The 18,776-nt window shown below is 39.0% G+C and overlaps 1 long non-coding RNA gene across 1 annotated transcript; it reads right to left on the reverse strand.

Moving 5' to 3' along the window:
* Positions 1-2,905: 2,905 nt before the first annotated feature.
* Positions 2,906-5,836, reverse strand: LOC140945652 (uncharacterized). Its single transcript, XR_012166730.1, has 2 exons — positions 5,701-5,836; positions 2,906-3,378 (listed from the first exon to the last, which is right to left on the reverse strand). It is a non-coding gene; the product is annotated as an uncharacterized lncRNA (long non-coding RNA).
* Positions 5,837-18,776: the final 12,940 nt, after the last annotated feature.

Genomic DNA, 18,776 nt, shown 5'->3' on the forward strand with positions numbered 1-18,776 from the left:
GAATAGGCTAGTTCATAGTGGACCAGAGAGTTTTTTTTCCAATGGTGATGCAAGGGATCTATAGATGTCCATTTAGGAGCATTTGCCATTTTTAAATGCTCATGATCTCGCTGCAACTATTCCTGCTTTAGCATTAGTAAAACGACACTTTTTTTTCTATTTTCCGTTTTGCTGTAGTTTTTTTGTGATTTCTTTTGCTGTAGTTTTTTGTGATTTCTTTTTGATGATGGCGTTTCATCGTCGATCGAATCGAGTTAAAATGTTTTCTGAAACGTTCGTTACAATGTAACTTTATAAGCGTGATAGTAATACATCGAAACGTACATTTATACTTATACATAATTACTTGAAAGAGAAAACTCGCAAGAAAAAAAAAAAAAGAGTTCTAATTAGTTAATATTGGTTATCCCCGTCTTAAATTTAACGTATTTATGCCTTTTGACGCATGTTTAAATTAATAAAGCACACCACTGTACTTGTTTAAAGTTTGTTTTCGTTGGGCTCCTGTCGTCGAAGTCTTGCCGACGTCGCTCAAAAAAGCCGACTTTTGGGCAATTCTACACTATATATTGTATCCAAACAAAATGACTCTTCTAAATAAGATAAGTGTATTGAAAGATGTAATATAGATTGTATGCTGGAATTTGGCATGTGATCAGCGTTGAATAGAATGTTGAAAGTGAATCTGTCGTTAACACCGCTGGCGTGACGGACCGTGTCACGCTATTTTTAACCACTGGAATGTCGCGATTTTTCGCAAAATTAGGGTTGAACTCGGCGTCTTGCGGGCTACTTAAAATCGTTTGCCCAGAGATTTGTTTCGATTTTCTGATATATTGGGGCCTAGTTAAGCAGTAGAAAGTCAATTTGCGAAATTCTAAGTTATAGCGCATTGTAAAAATTTACATTATTTTAACCCTATAATTTTGAACGTTAGAAATTGCCAATAGGGCCTATTTTTAACAATACCTTTTTGGCCACAAACTTATTACAGCTTTCAAAAATTTATCGTCTTATAAGAAAGAAGGGGTCATAAAAACTATTCGTCTTCTACAAAGGCTGCCAAATCGTTGTGGTTTGACGTACGAGTCAATGGAATTTGTGTAAAATTTTGCTTTACCGGAAGTGGGTTTTGAGCTCCGAACGGGCAAAATGAGTTTTCTCGAATTTTAACAAAAGAATTCGTTATTTGGGAAAACTAACTACAGCATGTTTCATTACTCATTAAGGGTTATCGATGAGCCAAAAATGAGCGAAATTCGAATTTTGAACTTGTGCCACAAAGAGTCGATTTTGGTCGATATTTACAGACAGTCGCTCTTAATATCCTTGTAAAGCAGACTTTTATCCTCCTCCTCCTCCAATATTTTCAAAAGCACTTCTTTACTGCCGTCTCAAAATCCCAGAATCCATTTGAAAACGGCTTAGTGTATCAGCTTTGATGAAATACTAAGAGAGATATAGTTGTCATGCTTGACTCATAAGGGGACTTAAAGACAAATACTGTCTGCTAACAAAACATGTTGCTTCCTCCCATCTATTACGAATACTACTACAACACTTTTTTTTCCAGCGCAAATTTACGTTATCCCGTATTTCTTGGTGATTTTAAGGAGTTTATAAGCCACGGTATCTTCAGTAATTTTATCCTTCTTAAATTATTAACTCTGGGGTTTAAACTTCAAATTGGCGAAAGGGGCCTCTTTGGCTGACAAAATTGTTATCTCCACAGAACAACTGATGATTCTAGAGCATCCTAATTTCGTACAAAAAACGACAAACTTGAAACAAACTGGTTTTTCAAATTTACCTGAATTTAGTTTTACCCAATCGTGTTCCCTTTGGCATTTCGTTATTTCTATTTTGCTCTTCTACATTGTCAAGCAGTAATACGTTAGTAAGTACAGAAGAAATTGCCTGATAGTGTGAGTAACTCCATAAAATGTAATTGTTTTAAATTTTGCCTGTTTGTTTATTATGACTGTCGTTTCCCCCAATGTAAGGTAATTGGAATACCGGAATCGGTAAAACAATTCTACTCGAGGAATCCGGAATCCCTCTTATGACTGGCATCCGGAATCTAACTGCCACTGACAACCGGAATCCAGTTCCTGGAATCCAGAGTCCACAGCGTGGAATCCAGAATCCAAGACTTTCTAGGATCACGTTTTATAGGGCTAGTTGTTGTTGGTGATGTTTTTTTTAATCTTAACTCAATCGTTAATGCCTTATAAATAACGTATACCACGTACCTGAACTATAGGTGATAGCCGTGTAAGTTGCATTAAACCCTGGGTATTGACTGCTCAGCGACGTGAATATGACTTGAACGGAATTTCCTACCGAGTACACTGGAGGAGGAAGAGAGTGACCGCACAGCATGAACGGCAGATAACCATCATCTGAAGCAACATTTGTGACTGTAACACGGGCTCCTGGAGCATCATAATAGCAGGGACTGTACTGATTTGGCTCCAATCGAAAATAGAAGAAGCTAAGTTTAATAATGTACCCGCTGGGAACTGTGATATTCCAGGTACATCTACTGTACTGAGGGAAGTTACTTGGAAAATTTGGAGTTGAAAAGAATCCACTAAATCCATTAAGATGTTCGCGAGAAATACAAGCTGCAACAAGAGGAAATAAACTATGATTTAGCTTGTTTATAATCAAAATCAAAGAGTACTCTGTCTGGGAACCAAAAAGAAAAACAAACAAAAAAAAGACTCAATCGAAAGCATTGCAATAGATAAACATAAAAAATGAGATTTTCTACCAAACACTTTTAATAACATCATATCAATGTAACTTGTTGGCATTTCATCGACATTTTAGTTTGTGTTGCTTTACTCTGTAAAGTATTTGAATGTCACAGTTACCGTGACCCTGTTATAAGGCAATAATATTTTATATTCCCTGCTTGAAAATTGACAACCTGGTCGCCTACACAAAAACCTTTAACTTTGCGTTTAAAGCTGGTTTCTAATAACTTACCGGTGGTTGTTGCATTATATTTCACTTTAATGTAAGTTGCCTTAAATCCACGATACCCCCCGTAAGTACCACTATCAGAAACAAACGTCACCCTCAGGACATCTGTTGCCGAATAATATACTGTCCCACGTTCATTATAGTATCCACATCTTCGCCTGCCTGAAATGCCATCAGAGGATGATCCATTTTCTATTTCCAGGTAGTCACAAGTGCAAGATGAACCACAGTTGCGAATATAAATGTATTTAATGACCAACACAATGCGTTCTCCTTTACTTGCTATAATTTTCCAGCTGCATTTCTCGTTAGAAGGGTAACGCCTTGGATAGTAAGGACTGGTAAGAACTCCTGATGTCTCATTCAGGGTTGCCATATTGGGACAGACTGCAAGCCATATAAATGGATTGAGCGTAAGTATTGAGGATAATTAGAATTATACCGCTTTCAAGGAAGAATCTAGTTAACGTGAGAAGGGATTAGATCAAAACCAAATGTGGTAAGGAAGGACTAAATAATCTAGGGATGCGCCAGAAGCTTTTTTGTTTGTTCAGGAATACCTTTTTTAATTATCGAGACTATATTGAGAACAATTCACAGACAATCGACTGCCTTCCTACGATGTTTTTAAGAGTCCGTTCCGTGACCATCCTCGGAGACCCAGGGGCAGTCAGTCCGGTCCGGAGAAAGGGCGGGACGAAAGTTTTCAAGTACGGGTGAAAGAGCCCGTGGGTACGGACTCTCATCGAGCTATTTCCAAAAATTCAAGCGGATGCTGGCTCCTGATTGGGCACAAAAAATGCTTTGTATTATTGCGCCCAATCGGCGAACAGTTTCTACTGAGTTCTGTTCGTGAGTTCGTACACGTACTTGAAAACTTTCGTCCCGCCTTTTCTCCTTACCCGACTGACTGCCCCTGGGTCTCCGAGGATGTTCCGTGACTCAAACGAACAATTTAGTCGGTATTAGGTGCCTGCTCTTACTCTGGCTTGAAAAATTGTTCTGTCGTTCAGTTTGTCTTTCCTTGTTATGAAAGCTCATGTGAACAACAGCTACATTAGGAAAATTCACAAACAACGCAACATTAACTATGAGAAATATGTTCTTAGGGGCGGGCAGTCGAGGGAGGAAAAACGGCGTCCAAAGCTTTCAAGAACGGGAGAGAGGACCCAGGGATGCTACTCTTGAGGAACCAGTTTCACGACTTGCTCGATTAATTGTCTGTGATTTGGCACAAAAAATAATTTAGTGCCCTACAAGAGGCCAGCATCTATCGCGTTGCTTTCGCGATCTTCTTACACGAGGAAGGTTAACCGCAAACTCGATTGTTCGCCGTACATGTTTGGCTCTTGCAGAAGAGATTTCTTCAGCAATAATAATATTCAGCAATAATAATACTCCGATTACAGAAAAAAAAATGGAATTTACATGGAAGCGAGGCTTAATGGCCCTTGCGGCAAATTTAAATTAACTAACACGGCGGACGACCAAGTCGATCTTACTCCAGGCTGGCTTTAGTGAAGAGGAGATAGAAAGATTGACCGATGCTCAATTAAAGTTTTGGTTAAATTGCCGCCGTATAAATCAAACTGGCAATAAGAAGGAACTGTTGGAAAGGTGTCTGATGTTATATTTCTGGACCTTTCGAAAGCGTTCGACAGTGTCCCCCATGAGCGCCTGCTTTTAAAGCTCAATAGGTACAGTATAGACGGGCAACTGTACCTGTGGTTCAGGAATTTTTTAACCAACAGAAGACAAAGAGTACAGATACGTGGATCGTATTCCGATTGGTCGCCCGTTATATCTGGCGTCCCTCATGTCTCAATCCTGGGTCCGATTATGTTCTTTATTTACGTGAACGACATACATAACATTATTACATCTACCGCCAAGTTATTTGCTGACGATACCAAAATCTATAGACAGATAAACAAAGTGGAAGATTCTATTGCTTTACAATCTGATCTAACCGCCCTTGATCTATGGGCGGATCTCTGGCAGGTAAAATTTAATCCTAACAAATGTGAGGTCATGAGAATCACTCATAATAAAGACAATAGTACCAGACGGTACCAAGTCTCGGGTACTGAGTTAAGAAATGTATCCAATTATAAATATCTTAAAGTTATCATGGCAAATGACCTGACCTGGACAAAACATGTCAATGGAACCGTTCATAAAGCAAACATAGGTTCTTGGCTTACTTAAACACACAGTAGGGAGTAAAAATAAGGACATTTTTTTAATTTTGTATAAGTCCCTCCGATCCTTCAATACGCTAGCCCGGTGTGGTCACCACATCTAGCTAAAGACATCCATGAAATTGAGAAGGTACAAAGGAGAGCTTCACGAATCGCCCTAGGCAAAAGAAGAATTGCCTGATAGTGTGAGTAGCTCCATAAAATGTAATTGTTTTAAGTTTTGCCTGTTTGTTTATGACTGTCGTTTCCCCCAATGTAATGTAACTCGAATACCGGAATCGGTAAAACAATTCTACCTTAGGAATCCGGAAGCTCTCTTATGACTGGCATCCGGAATCTAACTGCCACTGACAACCGGAATCCAGTTCCTGGAATCCAGAGTCCACACCGTGGAATCCAGAATTCAAGACTTTCTTGGATCACGTTTTATAGGGCGAGTTCTTGTTAGTGATGTTTTATTAATCTTAACTCAGTCGTTGATGTCTTGTAAATAATGTATACCACGTACCTGAACTATACGTTATAGCCGTGTAAGTTGCATTAAACCCTGGGTATTGACTGCTCAGAGACGTGAATATGACTTGAACGGAATTTCCTACCGAGTACACTGGATGAGGAAGGAACTGACCGCACAGCATGAACGGCTGATGCCCATCATCTGAAACAACATTTGTTATTGTAACACGGGCTCCTGGAGCATAATGATAGCAGGGACTGTACTGGCGTGGCTCCAATCGAAAGTAGACGAAGCTGAGTTTAATGATGTACCCGCTGGGAACTGTGATATTCCAGATACATGTGCTGTACTGAGAGAAGTTACTTGGAAAATTTGGAGTTGAAAAGAATCCACTAAATCCATTAAGGTATTTGTCAGAGGTACAAGCTGCAACAAGAGGAAATAAACTATGATTTAGCTTTATAGTGCAAAATCAAAGAGTAATCTCATTGAGGGTTACCATATTGGGACAGACTGCAAGCAATATAAATGGACTGAGCGTAAGTATTGAGGATAATTAGAATTATACCTCTTTAAAGAAAGAATCTAGTTAACGTGGGAAGGAATTAGATCAAAACCAAATGCGGGACGGAAGGACTGTAATAACTTTGGGATGCACCAGAAGCTTTTTCTGGAAAAAAAAATTTTTATTTATCTAGATTATATTGTGAACAAGTCACAAACGATCGACTGCCTTCTTGCGATCGATGTTTTTAAGAGTCTGTTCGGTGACTCAAACGAACATTTTAGTGGGTATTAAGCGCCTGCGCTTAATTTAACATGAAGATTTGTTCTGCCAGGTTCTCTTTCTTTGTTATGAAAGCCCATGTGAACAACAGCTACATCAGGAAAACTCATCGGCAACGCAACTTTAACTATGAGAAATATGTTTGTGGGTACTTGTAAAAATTATTATCATTATTACTTTGGTACAAGCATCCTTGGAGACCCAGGGGCGGTCAGTTGAGTCAGGAAAAACGGCGACGAAAGTTTTCAAGAACGGGCGAGAGCGCCGCTGGGATGCTATTCTTGACGACCAGTTTCACGACTTATTTGAATGCTTGTCTGTGATTTGGCACAAAAAAATAATTTTATGCCCAACAAGAGGCCAGCATCTATCGCGTTGCTTTCGCGTTCTTCTTACATCAGGAAGTTTAACCGCAAACTCAACTGCTCGCCGTACATATTTGGCTCTTGCAGGAGAGCCTTCTTCAGCGAAAATAAAACCCACAAAACCAAAGAAATGTTACACTACTCCGATTCCAGTGAAAAACCGGAAGTTGCATGGAAGTGAGGCCATATGATCCTTCCGGCAAATTTAAAATAACTAACACGGCCTTACCGGCTAAAGATTGACCTCGGTTTTGGCTATCAAAATTTTGTACTGTTCTGTTAACAGATATCCTAAACGCACGCATATTCAACTGGTCGAAAATTCGTCCGGTGCCGTGTAAACGAAGCGTAAGTTTGCATCTAGACCTCGTCCCCAGAAATTTTCTCCTTCAATTAAAAGCTTTAATTACAATTCTCTCAATTTTTCCACAAAACGCATTGAGAACCCTCCATGCAGTCAAGCATTCTATTCTTTCAGAGTCAGATGGCGTAAAAATCTGGCTCGGCTGCCTGAAGAAAACACCAGAAAAAATCAGCCAAATCAGTTCAACGAAAAGTAGCTTAATTTGTTGTAATACTGGGCCAAATTATCATGTCTAGATGCAGATTATCTTCTTCGAGCTCTTCATTAAATTTCTTTGCCCTTTTGCTGTCCAAAAATTCTGCTAATTCTCCTCAGACACCACTACTCTGAGGTTTTTACATCTTCCTATTTTGCAGAGCAGCGAATTAATTGCCTGGAATTCGCAAGTTACGGACACTTGTTATTCCATGTTGTTGAAATTAAATTACTTCATATAATCTGAGTGGCGTGGTACGCACAGCGAACATAGAGTGGTCGAGCGTCGAGTGGTCGCTTACAGGGGGTCCAAAAACAACGGAAAACTATTAAATCAAAAGGTGCTCGCGGTCGCATATACGAGGTGGTCGTTTTAGAAAGGTTCCAATTATAGGGTTCTGACTGAGAAAATTTTGGCAGTTTGGATACATGGTCAGTTAGAGGAGGATGTCGCTTACAAGATGTGGTCGCACGTGGAGGTTCGAGTGTAATGTTCGTTGTATCTCAATGAGATCATCTGAAAATAGCGTACCTGACTGTTGCGAAACCACTGTTGAAGATACAGGCAGCATAGAAGATGGTGAAGGTGTTTCAGGCGAACTTTTATCTATTGCCAGAGTAGTGTTCATTACAACAGATGACAAATGACCTCGTGGTAAACTGCTCAGAGAAATAGCTGACGATAACACAATTAAGGAAGACACCGAGGGCAGTGCGGATGTACCTTGTTCTGTGATCAGATTCGAACTCATTGTGGCGACAGATGATGGGTAACTTCTGGATAGAGCGCTTGAAAGAACAACTGACGTTGACACAAGAACTGATGACGTCACCAGCACAGACGAGACCAACGTTAAGGGGGTTATAGTTTGCTTGTTAGCCATGCCAGCGCTCAGTACCTCAAATGGCGAACTTCTTATGGCCAAAGTAATTGAATGAAAATCTTTTGAGGATGACATCGACAGAGAAGACGATGAAGGTACAGCTGCTGTATTTTGGCTTACCTCATTTGAATTCACTGCTGCATCCAAAAGACCCCTCGACTTGCTGTTTGTATGATCTGATGATAACACTGAGGCAGATGTCATCAACACAAAGGTAGCTGTTATCAAAGACAATACACGTAATTTTTGATACTGTTTGTATGTGGGTGCAGTGGCGGACCCAGACCTTCAGATAAAGGATGGGGGCACACTTAAAAATGAATAAAAAGTCTCTATGCGAGTTGGAATAAACAAAGAATTGAGACTGAATTTTAATTCCCTATCTTTACAACTGTTATTAGACCCTATAAACGAAAGAAGGTTACTACGGTACTAGCTTTCGGTAACTCTACGTTGTCGTCAATTCTTTTGATTAGTCTTGTCTTTCTTGTCTTGTCTTGTCTTAGGGCACCCAAACGACATGTTTGGAGAAGCAAAAATTGTCTGGACTTTTCTTGAAGACGACTAAAAATATCTAGATGACCGTTCCGTTAACGTACAACTTTCGACGCTAGTAAATAGTAGTCTAGTAAATCCCCGACGATTTTCTGAAATTAATTTTTCGCATTCAACTCCCCAGGTTGTTATTTTTCGTGGGAAAAGGAAACCTAAAATTTTCGGATTCGAAAATGTGATGGAGAGAAGAAACCGTAAAAGTCTCACTTTGGTAAAACTTTAAACTGCATCTAAAATTTTCTGGAAACTGAACCCTAAAGTTCTTGTAATTTCGAGAAGACTCAAATTGCCTTAGAATGACCAAGTAGATACAATTTTTATTGCGTCTCTCAGAATGCATTTCTAAAGAGTTCTTAAAGTACTCTGGATAGCCTAAAAAGTGTTTTAAATGTTTTTAGGAGGAAACCGTCGTTGGGTGTCCCTGAACTCTCAGCATTTTACCACCGACTGCTCATGACTTACTTAGGAATGGGAACAAACCACGAGCCCATTGCATTTTATCCATACCTGAGTAGAGAACAATTCAATAAAATAGACAAATTAGAATTCATTGAAGATATAGTTCCAATATTTGAGCTGTAACTAAATTAGAAGTTTTGCAGTATGCAGGACGCGTGTCAAATATGAGCCTAGTATAATTGGCCTCGCTCTCCTTGAGTTCTTCGTAGCTCAAGTGGATAGAGCGCCCGCCCGGTATTTGGGAGGTCATAGTTTCGAATCCTGTCGGGGAAGACTCAGATTTTTTCTTTGCCCCACGCTCGTGACATGCTGATTATTTCATCTTCACATTTATTTCACCGAGCCTTAAATCCACCATCTTTCATTCGTTCATCATACACATACAGTGCGATCTCGACATTGCTGATAGCAGTATGCAGGACGCGTGTCAAATACGAACCTATTATATGACCTTGCTTTCCACGAGTTCTCCGTAGCGCAGAGGATAGAGCACCCGCCGGGTGTTTGGGAGGACATAGGTTCGAATCCTAACGAGGACTCAGATTTTTTCTTTGCCCCACGTTCGTGACATGCTGATCATTTCATTTTTACGTAAATTAGAAGTTGTTGTCACGGAAATTTTATGGAAACTTGAAATCAGGTTTAAAACAGACTTATGGAAAATTTAGGAAAATCATGACCGTGGGCGACAGCATTTCTCTCTCCTCCACAGAGGCCTCTTATGTGTTGTAGGGAGCGAGGCTGGGGAGAAAGAAAGAGAGAGCGCGCGGGCCACGATGGGAACGGTAAATAGGGAAGAGAGGCTTAGGGTTAGGGCAAGCGCTTTCTATTTTTCGATTATTGCTATTTTTATTGGGAAACCCAGCGGGAAGCTATGCGGAGGAGAGAGTTCGCATTTTGGGTGCTTAGACTTAATAGGTCTTAATATATGTAATAAGAGTACGTGGGGCAGCTAACTAGCTAGTTTCGAATTATCAAAATTCATACTGGGCTCCAGGGCTGATGAGGAAAAAAAACACAAAAGAAATTAATTGTTCATCCCTGAATCTTAATGTGATTTTAATAATTAGAAAAATATTAAAATTTTAACAATTCCATTTTAATAACTTGAAACTGGCCTGTTAGGTGTGTTAACAAGGTACTTAATTTTTGATGTTTTAATAATTTAAAGAATTGAAATGGTGTAATAAAAAAACGCGTGGCCGCAAATTCTCAAATAGAAACCTCCAATTACGTTCAAGTTAAAGAGGGGGTTATGCAAAAATGACTATGCTCATAGTATTTAACAATTATTCCTCGAGCCTGAATGGGCTCCGAGTCAATAGCCCATGAGGCCAAAGGCCGAATGGGCTATTGACTCAGAGGCCACCGGGCGAGAAGAATAATTGTTTTAGTAAAATCCAATTAGTTGGTCAAAAATATAGAGAATAAAAAAAATTAGCTAGTTAAAGCTAGATTTAAATCCTTTTTTGCCGCCAAAAAGCCGGCGCTTTTCGCTACTAGTGGGCTTTAACATATAGCCTAGTAGTAGCTCAACCAACCAGAACGCAGCATTGATAACAGACCCCTAGCTGAATTTTACTAAAATACGACAGCAGCAGGCCACGTTAACCAAAGCTGAAAAGGAAATCTTTCTGAAGGGGAATACTGAATTTTTTAATCTAGGGTTGATTTAGGAAAGACCAGCATCAGAAAGGTGTTTTGTTAAGGGACTAATTTTTTCCGGACAAAACATGTAATAGTCGCTAGTTGTCGCGCATCAATTTACTCATGCATGTTGGCAACGTCGCGACAGAGCTATACGAAATATGTTACCAGCGCACACCACTTAAACTTTGTTTAAGAAAGCCTGCTCGGCCTTGATAAAAATATTGCTTACTCATTCTTAAATCCCAGATGTTAATAAGTTTTTCAGATTTTTTAAAAATGAAATAGTAACTCACTAAAACACTACGAAACATAGAAAATTGATTGTAGCGTAAATTCTCTATGTCAAATCATTTGAGGCCGGTTGTCTACGATCTACTAGTTTCTAGTATAGAGTTTGGCCTTTAACCATATATAAACTCAATACGACAAGACCGTCGCAGTTCTGTGGTCAGGAACTAGAAACGCTCATCGCAACAAACCTAACCATTCAGTATTGCGATCTAGTAAGCAGGTTCAGCCTTAAAAGATTTGCACGATTCTTTCTTGTTTAGCCATGGTATGCTCATATTGGAAGCGTAAACTACGACAAATACAGTTCACTTCCTTGTTTGAGCTCAGTGGGTTCACATTCGTTGTAACTTAAATATGACGTTTCTGCTTCCCTCTGATCTGATGTAGCATAGGTTATGCACATTAACTTGCCTTTGAGTCAAAGATATCTACTGTTACCTCCAAATCGTAGAAATCTTGGTAACTCTTGATAGTTTATTAAGCCCGAGAAGCTGCGCCTAACCTTTCCTAGCGTGATATCGAGCAGACGTTTGAGGCCAAAATAACTCCTCACCCATCGGCTTTTTAAACAGTCCACAGGTAAGAAGGCAGTTTTCTTTGTCGTTGTTCATTCAGCCATTATATCCAAAGATGACAATCAGACAATGTGGCGACAAAAAACAAAATATAAATCTTTGATTAAAAGCACAACTAGATTCGAAGGGAAGGTTAATTTCTGCCGGCCATAGCTGCTTGTACAGCTGTTGTTAGATTTAACTACCTTGACTTCAGGAGCTTATTAGACTAAATACCCCTTATGAGTTTCTGACTAAGTACAAAGAGCAGACTTGATTGCTCTTTCTCTTTTTGTTTACATTTCTATATAATAGCTGCCACAGTGTTGGCCGTTTTCAATTGCCATCTATTAATAGACTAACTGAAGCATCCAAAAAAAGAGCTATTGAAGTAATGTCAAATAACAAGTCACCCATACTAAATACCGTGGTTATGAGCACCATTTTCACTAGCACTCATAACTCCTACAAGCGGTTGAAATGTTACTTTAATCAACAAACAACATCACTTTCATACCAATCATAATTTTCTCACTAACCAACTCAAATATTCACAACTAAATAACCCCCCAGTGTCTTCTATGGGGTAGAAATGATGCTATTAGGGAGATTAAGATGTCGACGACGCTGACGACAACGAAAACGTCAAAAACGCAATGGGCTTAGATTAGCAAAACAACAAATTTGCCAAGTGCAGCACACGTTCTGGTGCATTTCTTTGTTGGCACTGCACCTCTGCGACGTGAAATTGCAAGATTTCACCCTCACATCGGCATAGTAAAAAACCGACGACAACTTTCTTTTTTGTTCAGTTTGTCGAACTTGAATAAATTTATTACGAATTCAACTCCCGGAGGGTTCGTCTTCATTTAACTGTGGCCTCGTCCTCACTTATTTTTTTTTCTCCGTTTTCGAAAAAAAAATACGCGTATTCACGTAGCGTATTCGAATCGTTTTCGCCCATCCTTACTTTCCCAAAGCCGGCGCCGTTTCCGGTTTCCGCTGGTTAAACGCTAAAGCGGTGGAAATGCGATAGCATGATAGCATCCCTTACACAGCATACGCTGTATGATGAATGGGATCATCGTATTTATGACCTCCGTTTTCGTTCATCTATGCAAAAACGATAAGCCAGTATTTTCAAAAAAATTACCATTTTAACTTAGCCATAACAAGTACACCTTGTTTGCCCCAGCCCCCCCTCCAATTTTTCATAATCATTGGTTCCACTTTTCCTGGGTTGACAGTCAACTAGACTTTCCCTTGCCCCCACTATCTACCCCTAAGTCTCCAAGAACGAGTCGACAAGCGAAATCGAAGATAATGGTTATGCATTTTTTTTCTTGGGTGTGGGAGAGGGGGGGGGTGGGTGGGTGGGTTTAACAAGGTGCATTGTAGTCTTTGTGAAGGGTTAGGAACACCAATATGGCGGATGTGATGTCAATTGAAAACACTCTTTGGAAACGGTTGATGTGCTCTGAGTAGTTATGCAAAAATATTGTGCGGCTGAGTTCACAAAGTTCAGTAGCGTCTTTGAACAGTTACTCATAGCCGGGTGTGCCGCCTAATCTACAAGGAATTGTCCACAAAAGAAAAGAAATTGCTCGGCAAAGCGACAAAATGGACGTTAAAATATCTACAGAATACAAATTCATGAGAAATGCCGCATGGTTTGTCTTCCATATTCACCAATTTCACATAGTCCATAATGCACCTTGTTTACTTGCCAAAATTTTGCATTACATTATCTTCGATTTCTCTTGGGACGACTGTAATAACCAGGAAAAATTGGAAACAATGGTTATGCAAAAGTCTGGGGGGTAGACAAGGTGCATTATGGTCTATGTGAAAATGGTGAATACTGGTATCTCAAATTTCTTTGCTTACTTTAAGTTCCATAGCGATTGAGGGCGGGTAATTGGCAAAATTAAACAAAATGAACTGGACTGTCGTGACACAGCCTCTTTCATGTGCCAACCAGAAGCAAAGGGGTGCCTTTGAACAGGGTAGGGTTAATACATGAGACCGGGACGAACTCGGACCGGTATTAGTTCGTATCGCTCTCCATATACACATTTCTTTTCATGCGTTTGCATGGGACCGGCCTAAAAACGAACTCAGAGCGGTCTGACTTCGTGTCGGTCGCTGACCCGACACGAGTTATTTTCGTACAGGTCCGACACTGTACCGTTCTCATGTAAAACGGAAACGAATCTAAGACCGGGTCCATAAATAGCATGTTTCTCCGTATGGCTCCATCATTTTTACTTTTTTTAGCAAAATAAGAACATTGCTTTAAATAACTGTAAACAAGACTTGGAAGTAGCTTCAATTGAATATATACTTCGAGGTTAATGTGAGGGATTGCACCATTTTGAGATGCTGTGCATTTAACATGCCCCCAGATGAGCGTTAGATAAAGATTACAATTTCAGTTCTGGGGGCAGTAAAAACCAGTCGGGATAGTTAGTGAATAACATGTCAAATGCTAAAATGCTAATAGTAGTTCTATGAACGGTGACCAATACATGCTAAAATGGAAACGATATTTAAGAAATTTAAGAATAATACAAGAATATTTTCATTCTCAAATCGGTAGAAAAATAAGAATATTCAGTATGAGTAGCACTGGGCCGGAAAAAATAACAGTTTTATAAAAAGAAGGAGTGCAAATTGGGTTTGTGTTCTTCACACTTTGTCCCAGACTTTCAAAGCACGCCTGACTGTTTTTAACATGAAAATGTAAAGCAAAAAGTTTTCATTGCAAGAGTGTGACAATATGCGGAAAGCATTGTATGTAATGCCTTTGCAAGATATTTGCGATGTTATTGCTGCCCATTGTGACTTGAAAACACATTCAAAGTTCAAAGGTTACTGGAATTTGTCCACCTGAAACAATCCGTCTTTCGACAGGGGCTCGAGTCACACTTGGCACTTGTTCTCCTCTTCCTAAATCAAAAGAACATGAAAGAAGAACACGAAGGCACACCCTGCTGCATATTTTAGTAATCAGACATTTTGAACAGCTGTTATACAGGTGGTTATAAGGATTACACCTCACTATAAATACAACAGACAATAGACGAGGATCGGAGTGCTCTTTTTGGCTTTACAAGTGTAATAATATACTGGTTGGGTGTCCTGTGATTTTTGTCCCCTACCTAATGCCATGTTGCTGGAGTTTTAAGTCTAGTCTTACAAGATGTAAGCTCACTACTAATGCATCATGAGCATAAAAACTGCAGGACATCTAGCCAGTGGGTTACACAAGGATCCTCATTTACCGTTTTGATAATTCTATGGTATTAACCTTTTGTTAGGATGACTTTTCATTTAGGTAATTGCTAATTATGCTTTTGACTAGTCAAAAGTGTGTACGTAGTATATTTATATTTCTATCTTGAAAATTTGTAATTTTTTGGCTTATTTCTCGCTGGCATCCTTTCCTCGTAGTGAATGTGTTAATTCATGCATATTTTCCCTATCCCCCTGGTCTTATATTCATGCAAAAATTATTAATTTTTTTTTCTTAAAATTTTACTCAAAGTATCTGGTAACGTCTTATTAAATATAGCTATTACTTCACTGTTTGTGTCTTAATAAAGGTTGGGACTAGCATACATTGAGACTAACCAGACTACCCACAATTTTGGAGGAAAAAGATGGGAGACACCAGGCACAAGATATGTAAGTTACATTTTTATAGAGAATTTAGAGAATACTAAGCCATTTAATAATTAACAATTATTCCCTGAGCCCGAATGGGCAATTGACTCAGAGGCCATGAGGGCGAGAGGAATAATTGTTTTAGTAAAATCCAACTAGTTGGTCAAAAATATCGAGACCAAAAAAAAAAACTTTAGCTAGTTAAAGCTAGACTTTAATCCTTTTTTACCGCCAAAATGCCGGTGGTTTTCGCTACTAGTGGGCTATTACATATAGCCTAGTAGTAGGTCAACCAATGAGAACTCAGCATTGATAACAGAACAACAGAATAAAAAAATTGTGGCACATACATTCTGGAAAGCAAAATGCAACATCTGTTTTTGATATATGGATGTATCTGCTAGCTGGCAAGATAAAGCGAATCCTTTGTTTTTATTCGCCGCTCTGGTACGATGAGCCCATTTTGCCTGCTGTGTCCTGCAAAAAAAACATTTAGTTTTGGTCATATAATAATGAATCCGTTGTTGACCAAGCTTGTTCAGTCAAGATGGCAGGATATTGTCCTCAATGATTTTTATTTTTGTTCATGGCCTCGTAAAATTATGTTATGTGTTCTCATATTATTGTAATTTTTGCCAGACTCTTGCAACATATTGTAATTTTTGTAAATTCCATAGTTGTAATCTGTCTTGAACATATCTCTCACTATGGCACTGAAAAGGTCAAGACCACTTTCTACAGGATTAATCACTCAGAATCCAGTGAATAAATATTAGAAGTAGCAATATTATTGAGTTATCTTATCGTGTGTTTGAGTAGAGATTTCTCCAAAAAAGCTTAATTTAATTCCCCTCGAAGCACTTAGGACTTAATTCTTAGTAGCTCATTCAAATGTGTCCTTGTGTTCCAGATCGAAATTGAATTTGAATGTAAATTTGAATTTGAGGAGAGGGCAAAACCGGAGTACCCGGAGAAAAACCTCTGGGAGCAAGAGAGAGAACCAAACTCAACCCATATATAGCATCGGGACACTGGGATTTGAACCCACGTCACATTAGTGGGAGGCAAATGCTCTCACCACAGTGAGCAAATGAAAGTAATAACGGTTTTATTGAGAAAACAAACCAACAGAGACAAAACAAAGAGTTTGGTTCGCCATTATTATAATACTTTATTTGCATGTTCTGCTTGCATTTTAAATTAGGTACATATGGTTAAATATTATAGGCAGTTGTTGATCTTCAATGAAATATGTCAACAAACCTCAACTCTCTGCAAATCAACTTATTAATCTATTGTGCATAACCGAAAGATTGCAGAAAACCTTAATATTTCACTAAAACGTAAAGAATTTCGAGTTCGTTTTGCATCTTGTATAAAGCAAATCAAGGTATGTAATTGCCCAGCAAAAATAAAAAAGGAAAAATTTAAAATAGTTTTTCAAAAGTCTATTGCGCTAGATATCTGTTTTTCTATTTGCACAAGGGAAAAATGAAGATCTAGAATGCACTAATTTATGTAAAAATCTTGACGAAAATCACTGACACTTCAATTTTTTGTTAATATACCTGATCAATCTTGTAGAGAACTAGCCTAACCAGATTAGAGTGAAGAATCCGACACAGTATCTCGTGGACGCGCCCACTATTCCTCTCTTTCCCGTGATATTTCACGCTTCTCTGGTCTCTAGACAGTTTCCTCGTCCGCTCGATTTCCCGAGGTGCCCGGGTAGGGAGGTGGGTATATTTTCTAATACAAAAATACGTTTATAAGCAATGCTGACTAAGCTGAAAACAAATTAAAAATAACTCTTCTATTCGAACTATAGTGTTCGATCATAGTTCTTGGATTACAGTCATAAAATGTGACTTGCTATGAAAGCCAAGGCGTACTTCAAATGTTAGAAGCAACGTGACTGGCCTAAAGAAAGTTTCTTTAACTTAACTCAAATGTCACTATCAGCTTTTTATGGTTGAGACTAAAAACGCTAGCAAAAACATCAAGGAAGAGCGTAGTCAGGCTTCGTAACCATTTGACACTAATAACCATGCTGAGATCTTTTAGTAAAATTATTCTTCCGAAACACTAACATCATTATCATGGGCAGACTGATCAGTGCAAACACCACTGATGTTATCTTCTGGCTCCAAATGCTCTTCCAAACTTGGTACTATCGATGTGCCATGATTTACGGACATCTCCATAATGTCTTGTGTGACAACATGTATCCTTTGAGTCACCGCAGACCCTGTTTCAAGAGAAAACCAATATACTTTCGTAAAGAGGTATGGTTAGTTTCCTTGACGGCACAAGTATTTTCCTTAGAAGTTTTGTCGTATTTAAATCGAGAGTGTGATGGTGATAATGATGATGATGACGATGATGATGATAGGCAGCTTAAGTAACTACGAAGACGACGAAAAGGTGAAAAAAAAAACAATTGTTTTTATAACTGAGAAAAATAACTGCTCTGCACATGCATTACGCTTTTTAGTGCATTTCTTTGATGTCCGCTGCACGACTACGACGTGAAACCTCCCAATGCGAAGTTTTATGGAAGACGTGGTCATATGACGACAAATTTTCCTTTCTCTATTTGAACATGGATAAAGCCCTTAAGAATTCAACTCAAAGAAAAGTCGCCTACATTTGAAAAACTGAGAAGGTCCAAATAGATGCGACAAAAGTTTGAAAGGACGCAAATTCATTTTTTTTAGTGATGTTTTCACTACCGTCGTCGTCGTTGTTGCTTAAGCTCCCAGATCATGATGATGACGACAACGACGATGACGATGTTTGAGGATGATAATGATAATGATGTTGGTGAAGACCATGATGATGATGATGATGAAATAATGATGATGACGATGATGATGATAAGGATGCTGACAACGAGTCAATGGCAAGCTTCTATGAGCATTCTTACGCCAAAAACCCAAAATAATAATGATCAGCCTTTCGTCAAATGTCAAAGTGATACCATTGAAAGTTGTATTTGGATAAGAACTGACACACGTAGCTTATCCATTGTTAGTAGGGCTAAAAGCGAAGCTCTCGATAATATTTATAGTTTGCTCAAACAAAATATAAAATCTTGTAATGCTAAGCGGCGAAGGCAACGAGAACGGTGAAAAACAACAATAGGTCTAATTAGCAAAAAAGCGACTTTGCACCTGTAACATAGTTTTTGTACATTTCTATGCCGTTGTTTTGCACGACTACAACGTGAAAATTTCAGAAACTTCCCAGTTACACGTTCTATGGAGGGAATTCCGTACGTTTACTCGTTCACCTTTTTTTCGCTGCGGCACATTTCTACCTAATGATGGCCGATGATGTGATGGCCACATTTTGTCG

Source organism: Porites lutea, chromosome 8 (genome assembly GCF_958299795.1).
Source record: "Porites lutea chromosome 8, jaPorLute2.1, whole genome shotgun sequence".
NCBI classification, from domain to species: Eukaryota; Metazoa; Cnidaria; class Anthozoa; order Scleractinia; family Poritidae; genus Porites; species Porites lutea.